Source organism: Pongo pygmaeus, chromosome 15, assembly GCF_028885625.2.
Source record: "Pongo pygmaeus isolate AG05252 chromosome 15, NHGRI_mPonPyg2-v2.0_pri, whole genome shotgun sequence".
NCBI lineage: Eukaryota > Metazoa > Chordata > Mammalia > Primates > Hominidae > Pongo > Pongo pygmaeus.
Window position 1 is genome coordinate 97,222,368 of NC_072388.2, and position 12,042 is coordinate 97,234,409.

The following is a 12,042-nucleotide window of genomic DNA, read 5'->3' on the forward strand; positions in this document are numbered from 1 at the left end:
TTATTTCTCTCAGTAGGGTTCTGCCACTTAATCGGAAGGATCTGCTTCCTTCCAGGCAATCTCTCTGTGCAGCGTTCTGGGGCAGAGGGACTGTTCTGGGTGACCCACCTGGACCCTTTCACAGCTCTTGACTCCCTGGTCAGCAGTGGGTTTTGCATCCTGTCTTCTTGGACAAGCCCTGTGCCCTGTGCCCCCCAGCCAGGCATGTCCGAAATGCAGTGGCACCCCCTATACAAAGGCTTCCTGTTGCTCCCCTTTTCTCTCATATCTGATTTTCGAGCCTTGCTTTCTGGTACCTTTAACACCTGTAGCTCCCGGCCTGGCTCAGTTTACTTCTAGGTTCAGCTGCCTGCCAAGACGCCAGGTGACACTCGGGGCTCTTCAAGGCCGCTCCTGCCATTGTCTCCAGCTGTGGGGCCCAAGAAACCACACACGTGAGATGCACAGTCTGATACGGCCGGCTCTGCCCCTCTGGGTAAGTGATACCAAGCTCTAAAAAAAGGCAACAATGAGAAGCGGATGTTGGGGAGAGGGGACCTGCTGGCTGCTTCTTTTGGGCACTGCCCCATGGGTGTCAAACACCCTGCTGTGTGCAGGCAGCTTCCGCCTCCTAGGAACTCTATGCCCACGCAGTCCTCCCAGAAGCTCCTGTCCCAGCTCTCTGGGCTCCCACGGAGGAATCCTCTCTCACAGTGGGTTCTTGGGAATGTCAGATCTGATAGTCTTGGATTTGAAGCTGGGCATGATTTTTAACATTTTAGATAAAGCAAGCAGGGAAATGATTTGTGAGTACAGCTCTGTGTTTAAGCACAGGGCGAGGGAGGTGTTTTCTGCTTCACTGCATGACTCCCCTTCCATACACCCACATGTGCATGCAGGCACACACATGTATACACAGAGGTGCATGCATCCATACACAGACCCACACATGTACACATACAGGCCCACACACACCCATAGATAGACACACACACTCCCAGGTACACATGCAGGTGCACACACCCATGCACACACAGGTACACGCACAGACACACACTCTCTCTCCCACAGCTTTCTAAACAAAGGCTCTGCCATCAGACTTTCCTACCCTGGACTCCCGGTTTTATGAAGAAATAATTCCTTTTTTTGCAAAGCAGAATTCCCCCCACCCCATTATAAACTCCTACCATTCAAATCTGTAATTGGGGGAGTAACAGAGCTGTGGCCGACTTATCTTTTTAAATGCACCAACCCCGGACGAGCCATCCTAAAAATGTGTAATTATAAATAAACCTTCACCTATGTCAGCTGGCGGGGTTTTTAATTACTGCACTTGATGTCAATCAAGGCCAGCTCTGGGTGTGCATGTTAGGGGGCAATTTCAGAGGAATTTTGCGGACATAAGCTGTTCGCCTTATTCTATTATCTGCATTTAAAAGGGGAGGGGAGGAGATAAGGCGACAGCCAGGAGAGGAGAAAGAGCAGCTCATGGAAAGAAAATGGTGGGGGAGGCGTTTTACCAGGGCTGCAGCATCCTGCCTGGGCTGGGGAGGGCAGATACTGGACATTTCTCCTAACCCAGGGCCCCACACTGCTGGCCCCCTCTTTGTCTCCCAACCCTTTCTTGCAGGAAGATAAGGAGGGAGCTGGGAGTGAGGTGTATATTTGCTGATGGAAGGGGGTGGAGGGGGCCCCTGCTAATCATGTGGGGACAAGGCGGGGATGAGGGTGGGGGTAGGATGAGGTGGGGAAGGAGAAGATCAGGAAGAGCAAGAAGTGTGGGGGGGAAGCGCTAAAAGGAAAAAAAATCAATTGATGCATATTCACTTTCTCCTCCACTGCGGATTCTATCCGAAGGAAACACTGAACTTTGTAGTGTTAGCAGCAGCTGAAATTTAGAATTATTGTTTCCTTCTAACAGAAGACTCATTTTCCACGGCCGCATTTGCAGCATAATAAGCTTTTTGTTATTTTTTCAATTAGAGTCAATTGACCTAACAAAATGCTTGGCAATTAAGTGATTTTTGTAATGGTCCGGGGGTAATTTAGTCGAGCTTGTCAGCTGTGTTTCACGAAGCCAGGCTGTCTTTTTTTTTTTCCCACTGCCTCTCTCTCTCTCCCTCTCTCTCCCTCTCTCTCTCTCTCTTGAGCATAATGGCTCATAATTTCGAAATCTTTTCCTTCTGTTTCCCTCACAATAATTCGCAATTACAGGAAGTTGTTGGAGGTGATTTTTTTTCTACCTTGCCTTTTGAGTCAGTAATTTTAAATAAAATGTACATACTTATAAAAAGGCAGCTATTACTGAAATCACTTTTTGTGTAAACTCAATTATTTCATGAATAGTGACACCAGCTTATACTTGGTCCCACTCCTGAAGGCTGAGGCATTATTATCTTCAGGGTAAAAGGGTTGGAACATTCAGAACACTCTTTCCAAATCAAACCAGCATTCAATAAGGTAAACACGACTTCAGGAGAGCAGGAGGCGGCTGGGTTACCTGGCCATGAAAAATAGCAACCTCCGGGCAGCCCTCATCTCTGTTTTCTCCCCTGGGCAAGGACTGGACTTTGGCTTCTCATCCTCTGATTTATGAGGAAATTCCTCATTTGCCTAATTGATTCATTTTCTTAAGACGACATCTGGAGTTACATTTTCTTTAAAAGGCTGCAGTTAGAGCTGATGACTGGCTCAGATGTTCCTTCATTGTATTACTATCTGTTTATACCTATCTTAAAAAATATATAATATTATGCACGTATCTGCATACGTGCATACGTACAGAAATAGCAGAAAGACATGTGCTGATGTTTTTTCAGACAAATTCGCCTAGGAGGTAATGTGAGTCGTTATCAGGATTCATCTTTAACCTTTAGGAGGCTCATGTACATTTTCACATTGCCTTATGTGTTTGAAAATGATCTCTGCCTTCTACTCCTGAGTTACAATCCCTTGTTGACTTTAGTTGCCCCCATTGTGAAAAACAACTTAGCAGTAGCCCACTTCGTTCCTTGGTAAAAATATCCCCAGTAGGGGGCAGTAGAAGAGCAAGCCAGCGGAACCCCATTTCGGCTGGCCCTTTAACAGGGCCAAGAATTCCCCGCTCTGGGAGACCCATCCTCTCTTGGCTCCCGTTGGAACGCAGAGTTGGAAAGATCCATTAGTACAGAACACTGGTTTTGAATTGGTCTTCCAATTCTGTCTGGATAACATCTAATCAAATGCTCCTCCCTCTCCTTTTAGGTTTTATATCTTTTCAAAGTGGTTCATTGAAAGCTGTGGCTGTTGTCAGCTGGGTGCTGGGAGCACTGAACAAATTCCCTGCCTAGGTTGTGTAGACAACGTGGGGAATGGGAGACCCTTGGGATCCTAATGGTCTCGCCAGGCCTACTGAGACAAGTGTCCAGTGCCATCGGACCTGTGCTGATGCAGTTACTTACTACCACGTGAGTTTGACCATCAAAATTCTTCCTACATTTCAATTCCCCCAACTCTAAAATGAGGAGGTTGAGCTTGATACCATCTCAGAACTGTTCCAGCTATAAATTGCAAACCAATCAGGTATTAATTAATTCACTCATCCACTCTTTACAAGATGTACCCTGATCTGCAGAAGACATTCCTGTGTATAACAGAGTCATCATATTCTTGGGTTTGATTTGTTCTTTTTTAAAATATGGAATTTTTGTTTAATTCCAAATGGTTTTCTTTATTCTTTTTGTTGTTGTGCAATTTACCCTCAACCAAAGAAAGAATAACGATAATTTGGAGAGTTAAACTTATTTCATAGCTTTTAATAGGTATGTGATTCCCACAGTGACTGACATCTTACTGTATTTTGAGATATTTGGAAATCTTTACCTGTTTCCCCAGTGGTCATGGACAGCCTTGGGCTTGACTTGGTTTAGATTCTCAGACACTGTGGTTTGGACTGGGCTGGGGCTGGGCCCAGCCTCTCAAGGCTTTGATTAATCCACTGCACCTCTCATTTTCCTGACTATAAAAGAGAAGCTACAGTTCTGAATAAGCATCTTGCAGAAGAAAGAAGCCAAAGCAGAAAGTATTAAACTTTCATCCAGCACCATAGGAGAGATGTAGTTATTAAATTTCAGCTGCTTATCAAACTGATATGAAAGTCATTTTGCATGATTGCTTTGCATCCTCAAATCTTCTGCTTTTATTTGCAATGCATCTCCGTGCTTTCTTATTAGAAAAATACTCAAAGGATAAAAAAGCTGATAATATTATTCGGTTTTGACAATTAGGTAGAAAAAGCATTCAAAGAAGTGCTTTTTTATTGCAGCTGGTAATACTATTGGAGGTCCTCCTGATAGCAGTCTATACTGATGCTACCCAAGGTGACACTGGTTTTGTCTTTTAATTGCCATGTACTGCTTATGCTGGATCTGGGCAAGGGAGGCTATTTCTAATCTTTGCATTGGGACATAGGACTCTAGCTTATATGACAGGTTCAGCTTATCCTGAACCTCTTGCATTTGCTCACTCTTGACTTTATGTCGTGTCCACTGCTCTCACTTGTATTGGGCCTAGGATGAGGACTTTTGCTGACTATTCAACACACCTTTGTTGAATATTTACTGTGTGCTGGGAAATGCCTTAAGACCCAGAGATGTAGCTTCAAGCCACAGACCATCTACAATTGAATTTTATCTCCCCTTTTTCAATTAAATCATCAGAGTTCACTTTTAAATTATATGCACATATAAAATTCTAAATTATGTATACATTTATGCACATAAAGGTATATGATTTTTTCATCATTTCACTATCTTTTCGTGGTCCAGAGAATGCAAAAATGATTATTTTGACTTATTAGCCAGTTCTATAGACCTTATTTTACTTCAGCCTTTTAAATAGCTCTATGAGATAGAGACTCATTTTCTTTTGACAACAGAGGAAAGTGAAGCTTAGAGGGGTAAAGAGACTTGTTCAGACTTGTTCATCATACAGGTGGTATATGACATCTATGTGATTCAAGTCAGGTCTGTGAGACTATAAAACAGTGCTATCTTTTGGCCTTAGCTTACTGCCAGCATCTCCTTTAGCATCTCTCACCAACAGTCATCAATGCCCTTTATTTCCATGTGTTCAGATTCTAGCAAGGTAGGGAGAGACCTTAGCACAACGGGCATCATCACCCAGTAATAGACATGAGCACCAAGGCTTTGGGAGCTGAGACAGAGGAGTAGGAGCCCCATGCGCCAATATCTCTAAGCCCCACACTTTCTGCTTTTTGCAAGGAAATGGACATTGCTTACCACAACCATTAGACTGCTGCTGACAACAAGGGAGATGCAGCCACTGAAATCTAATTCTGGAGAGCTAAAGGGACCCCTGTCGGAAGAGGGAAGTGGTAGCTGTGCCCCATGGAAATAGCTCAAACTGAAAGTCAAGGAAGATCCTAATTAATTTAACAATAATTTGTTGAGGTCCCACCATGAGCCAGACCTGGTTCTTGGTGCTTCGGATAGCAGGGAAACACATGAAGGCAAAGATGCTTGCAACAGTGGAACCTATGTTGTAACTGGGGAGTCAGACTAAACAGCAAGCCACAGCACAACATGTCAGAAGACAGTGTGCTATGGAAAAAATAAAAGTAAAGCTGGGTCAGGCATAAATGGGGAGCAGTTTCAGTTTTCATATTAAATACCCTGATCAGGAATGTGAGATCTAGCCCCAGATATGTCTTGCGCATCTTTTCCTTCTGGGCTTCATATTTCATGAACCAAAATTTCCCAAACTTGATAGATCTTAGGAATCACTATGGAGGAATGCGGTTTTTTAACTTTATCGAATCCCAGGCTCACTTAGGGATTCAGACTACCAGATTCTTCTGGATCTGGAGCCTCAGAATCTGCATTGTTTAACAAACCAGCCCAAAGTATTACAGAGGTATAACTATATTTAAGAAGCTCTGGACTAAAAGGCCAAGAGTACTCTAAGGGCTCTAGGGTGAATCCTCTCTGTTCATCATCTCTGTGACCTTGGGAATATTATTGAACAAAGAGGTATTCTTTAACTCCTGTGGTTGTTAATGTGGGTTAACTAATACAACAAAAGTTGGCAAAACACCTAGCCCAGGTCTTGGCACATCATTGGAGCCATTTTTTTTTTTTTTTTTCCTATTCCTCCTCGTGGCACTAACATCAAATCATACCTCGTTGAAATTATGAACACAAGAGAAAGCCATTTGAATAGAAGCAGCAAGCTCTATAAAGGCTGAGAAAAGAGGAGAATAAAAAATTCGTAAGGTCAGGCATACTGAGTTATGCCTGTAATCCTAGCACTTTGGGAGGCCAAAGAAGGAGGATCTCTTGACCTCAGGAGTTCAAGACCAGCCTGAGAAACATAGCAAAATCCCATCTCTACAAAAAATTAGCTGGGCATGGTGGCACATGCCTGTAGTCCCAGCTACTCATGGGGGTTGAATTGGGAGGATCACTTAAGCACAGGAGGCCAAGACCGCAGTGAGCCCTGATAGTACCACTGCACTCCAGGCTGGGTGACAGAAAAAGACCCTGCCGCAAAAACAAAAAGAATTGTAAAGTGGTTACTCTGCCAAGAGAGAAAAATAACTCTAAGCCATAATTTTGGCAGAGCCCATTTTACCAATGGGGTTGAGAATATATGCATTCAATTAGCTGGGATGATGAAGAAAGGATGAACCTTAATATTCTCCACAGTTAATGCTCTCTATATTGGATGGGGTCTGATTTCCTCCAGGTTGGGGGTGAAGGGAGACAGTGATCACTGAGTCTAGCTGGCTCAATGTCAGTGAGAACTGTTGCTATCTCTCCTGTTTGCACAAAAACCTGACATTCTGCCTTTGCCATAGAATTGTCTGTGTACTAAGCAGAAAACTGTATTTCATTCATCACTTCAGTTTCTTACAAAACTGAAATTGTATTTAAAAATTAAAAATGAAACAGAAATACAAGTGCCAAAGAGCACACAGCACAAAAATATTCATCCATGCAAGGGAGTAATCATCTCTTTCACCTCTACCTCCCAAGCAGGCTCCTCCGGCTCCCCGCATCACTCCTTATCCTTTTACCCTGCTCTATGCTTTATAGGACTTATTCCCACCTGATATATCATCTATTTCATTTGGGGTTTTGTTTGCTTGTTTGTTTTGCTGTATATCATTACTTTCTCCCTCTTTGCAATATAGCGTCTTTGCTCACTGCCCCATCCCCTAACCTACCATGTTACAGGTGCTCAAAAAATATTTTTTGAATAAATGAATCTCAACTCACTCCAGTTTTCCTACTGGTGGAATGTCACGGATCTAGTTATTCTCTCTTATAAATTCATCCAGGCCACTAAGCTGGCACAATCATAGTATTAAAGGCAGTTCAAAAAAGAGAGAGAGAAAAAAAATACAGGGAGAAGGAGGAAAGTAGTAGGAAATTGAGCATAAAGGCATTCAATCCAGCATTATCAGCTTTATAAATTATATGTCAATGTCTGTAGACTCCATGTATCTTATAACTTAAATTTTAATTTGGGGCACTTTTTTTGTGCCCCACAGTAAGGGCAGAGCAAGATTTTAATGGCCAAAGGCTATTTGCAGATTTGCTTGCAAAATTGCCAATTTCAAATATATTACAGGGAATTTGGACAAGACCGAAATATCTTTGCGATGAGTCAAATATAGAGTTTATTTTTAAAAACATACTTTGATTAATTTCAGGTACCTAATTATCTCCTCAATTTAACAACTACTTCTGTTTAAATGACAGCTTTTAAAATATTTGACTCTAATAAACCTCCCCTGAAAACTTGTTATGCTATTAATTTGATAATACTTTTTGTAAATGGAATGTTCATTTGGTAAAGACAACTCAGTGTGTGTCTAAAAAAGTCAATCCTTGCAAGAATATGATACAAAATAGTATTTTACTATCTCACTACTAAAATGACTGTACTGAGTGTCCATCCCCTCTGCTCTGATGGCGTAGGGTGATGTTTCTCTGAGGCTGGGGACTGGATGACTATCACAGCTGAAGCCCATCCAAAGCCCCCAAGTCTCTAAGGACTCCTGTTGTAGAAGTGATTCTCACTGCAGTCCAATCTCATACCCAAATACAAGTTGAGAAACTCAGACTTATACCCTTTTCCACGTGTTCTTGACAATAATGAAAAAGATGTTTGTAGTATCTAGATATGTCTTCCTTTCATTAAATCATCATTTGATGGTCAGCAACTAGAGAAGACTACAGAGAAACTGTGACTAAGAACAAATGGACTTCTCCTTTCCCATGAGATGTGGTATGTGGAGTGGCTGCTTGGGAGTCAGGTTTAGATTCTAAGCATAGTTCTGCCAATGACTGTTGTGCTCAAGCCCTTGTAGCTACATCTGTAGAATGAGAATATGGGACTAGCATTAATATTTTATCAGTTTATGAAGATAAAAAAAAATCACGGTGGACCACCTCTTAGACTTGTAAATTCAAGCCAGCAAGCATTTATGCATTGGACATTCTGTGCCAGGCCAGTTTATAGTCCCTCTGCTAAGTGGAATTAAAATATATAATACACATATGTGTATGCCCATGTGCACACACACTCACACACAAGACAGTGGCTGCCTGCGGGAGGATTGCAATCTTCAGGATGCTGTCAATTGGAAAGATAGTATCATATAGAAGAAAAAAAGTAGACTTCTGGGATTCAGATCTCAACTCCCCCCATCAGCATCTTTGCCCTGGCGGACAAGTTGCTTATTTGACCCACAGTATCCTCAGCTGAAGAATAAACGGATATAGGAATGTATGCATTATGAGGTCATTACAGAGATTAACATAGTCTTTTTTTTTTTTTTTTTTTCTTTTTGAGACAGAGCCTCACTCTGTTACCAGGCCAGAGTGCAGTGGCACGATCTCGGCTCACTGCAACCTCCACCTCCTGGGTTCAAGTGATTCTCCTGCCTCAGCCTCCCGAGTAGCTGGGACTACAGGCACACACCACCACACCCAGCTAATTTTTTTTTTTATTTTTAGTAGAGACGGGGTTTCACTATGTTGGCCAGAATGGTCTCAATCTCTCGACCTCGTGATCCACCCGCCTTGGCCTCCCAAAGTGCTGGAATTACAGGCGTGAGCCACTGTGCCTAGCCAACATAGTCTTTTTTAATAGACCATAATATATAATACTCCCATGTACACAATAGGTGCTTGGTAAAGAGTGGTTGTGATGACTGTAATGATGACAATGATGGCAATGAAGATAGAAGGTTCTAGATTGAATCTTCCCATAAATGAGTTGGCCAGGACAATAGGAAATTGCAGCTCAGAAGCTGTAACTTAGGGACCTGAAGGCTATGAGTCACCACTTTGCTTCGTGCCTGTCAGTTCATTTTTGAGAATCCACAGAAATAGAAATGTTCTATCAGACCAACTTGGATTGCCATCTGGCCCACACATTTTCCTGGCACGGCCCGAAGGCCAGCACTGCTCTTCTCCCCTCCAAGCAAAACCCCAAGTTTAGCAGAACAAAATCTGCTGCTGAAATGCATCAAGCACAGCATCGGTTCATTATCACGATTAGCATATTAGTAGTAGTTATAAGGCAATTAATGTTAATAATAATTGAATCTGTGTTAAGGTCATTAATATAACTACTAGTTATTACAAATGGCTGGTATCCTATTTAATAAAAACAGAAACAGTAATAGGGAGTGCTTCATACTTTTCAAATGGCTTTCACATTTCTTCAGCTCAGTGACACTTCTTTGGAGATATTATTATCCTTAGTTTCTCTTCGGGGAAATTGAGGTTTGAAAAGTTAAGAGACTTATCCCAGATCATAAACTAACATGCAGAAAATTTGGAATTAGGAATTCCACCTTTCGACTACTGGGGTAGCAAGCCCTGGAGTTTGAGTAGAGAGAGGAGAGACAGGTTCATCAAGTAAAGCACTGTTTGGCGCAACCACTGAGTATAACAGGATGCCAGGACTGGAAGAACCTTGGTGTCCATCAGATTCAATACTTTTATTATACAAATGAGGAAACTGAGGCCCAGAAAGATGAATTATTCGCTGCCAGTGAATAGCGTTGTGATACAAATTTCAAATTAATTTTTATGTCAGAGTCCCTTTATGTAGTCTCACTATTGAGCCCCCAAAGTCACCTATTTAAAAATTTTCCTGTGAGCTGAAAACCAGATAATCAAGTTTGGTAAAAGTGTGTATTAACTTATCGATTTAGCTCTAAAACGTACCTAGTTGTATTTCCCAACATGTGTCTCTTTTAATTCTGTGGCATAGTATTAGTTATTTTGTTAGGATTCCTTGGATAATTACATGTGAAATATACTGGGTTAAAATGTGACTTACACAGTCTCCGTTTTTGTTTTTATTGCTGACCTTTTTATTTTTTTCCTGTGTTTCCATCCATGTTTGACCATAACATTATTTGCTCTCAGAAAACTCCTTGAGACTCATGTTTAATAGATAACACAATTTGGGGAACTTGGGGGCAGTGGGATCTCTTGCAGGGCTTTCATACATTTATTTGTAGCAGGTATTCTGATATCTGAAAGTCTGCTGGGTTTGCTTCTGTGACCAATTTATGTCAGATTAAGGTCTGAAAATATCAACTGCAGATATGAGGGGAATCATAGCAATCTTGTTTTATTTTAACTCACAAGGACATTAGCAGCCACCGAATCCACACTATGGAAGATGATTCCAAACTTCTTTTTCAGCCCTAAACCCCTAATGAGTGGGACACATCCTCAATCACTGTTTACTAAGTGCCTACAGTGTGCCACTTTTCACACCATTTCTGGCTATTTTTGGCTCCTTCTGGATCTGGGTGTCCTGCGGTGAGACACCTGAGGAGGAGGCATGTACAGAAGGGAGAGTATTTATAGGTTTGGGGCTTTGAAATTAGGTAATTGTACTGGAGCAAATAATTTCTAACAATATCATAATCTCTGAAGGTGGCCAGATAAAAAAAGGTGTGAGTGAAAGCTGTCATTTCTTCTATATCTCCTGGATTGTGTAGCTACTGGAAAAAAAAATTCTTATTGAAGAAAATTAAGAATAATTAGAGAAGAAATGAGAAAAGTCAAAAGGATTTGGCCGAAAGCTTGGTAACATTTGCAATTTTCCTCCGAGAGACATTTGTTTTACTACTAACCCTTAAAATGCACAGGCTTTGAGATGGAGGAGTTAGTTCTTACTGATCTAAAGTTTGGCTTCAGCTGTGTCAGTCTCAAAAATCTGTTTGTTTGTTTTATAAGTTTTTAGGAAAAAAATGTTGACTTTGAAAATTGCATGAGAATAAAAAGTCCAATGAACAATAACTTTCTTTCTCAAAGACCTATACATATGGATTTTTTTTATTTTGCATTCAGGACCACATTTTCAGCCGCTTTTCCTCCCCCAGTCTCCTCTTTAAATATGTAAAACTCTGCATGCCTCTAATTGTTCCTTCAGTTGTCCACTTGCACCTTCAAATTATGGGACAAGTGGCCAATTGGGCCTGCAATTGGCTAATTGCACCGACAATTAGCCAATTGTGGGTATAATTAGCTGCATGTAGAATTAATCATATGCATAAAGTGGGCGTCCACTCTTTGAAATCATAGAACTAAATGTGTTCTAGATGCACATCTGTACTCGGGCACAAAAGGGACACAGGCGAGAATCCTGCATGAATCACTGTTAAGAGAATCATTAAAACAAATCTGGTGCTTGGTTAAAAACGCCACATTATTCAATTCTGAATATTAGGTCTACTTGCTTTCTTTATAAGGAGATTGGTATGGACAAGGCAAAGAAGATAAAATTCTCTCATCGGAAGCTTTCTGCAAGAAAATATCCTTGCTGCTGTCACCCTCCAATTGCATTTTTTTAAAAATTAAATGGTTGGATTTATGATAGAGTTGGCCAGTTGTAGCAGGTGGACTCTGTCACTCGAGTCTCCATAAGGAATCAGTTTTAGTTTGGTCCAAATACTTGCCACAATGAGACATGTTCCATCTCAGTCACATTTAGCACTCATGTTTCTTAGTCTGGTTTGTGCCTATTCTT

At 41.5% G+C, this 12,042-nt stretch overlaps 1 long non-coding RNA gene across 1 annotated transcript in view; it reads left to right on the top strand.

Moving 5' to 3' along the window:
* The first annotated feature begins 264 nt into the window (after positions 1 to 264).
* Positions 265 to 12,042, top strand: part of LOC129012090 (uncharacterized) — a 30,702-nt gene continuing 18,924 nt past the window's right edge. The window contains exons 1-2 of the long non-coding RNA XR_008493562.2: positions 265 to 475; positions 3,223 to 3,540. This is a non-coding gene — a long non-coding RNA (uncharacterized LOC129012090). The remainder of the gene's footprint in view (positions 476 to 3,222; positions 3,541 to 12,042) is intronic.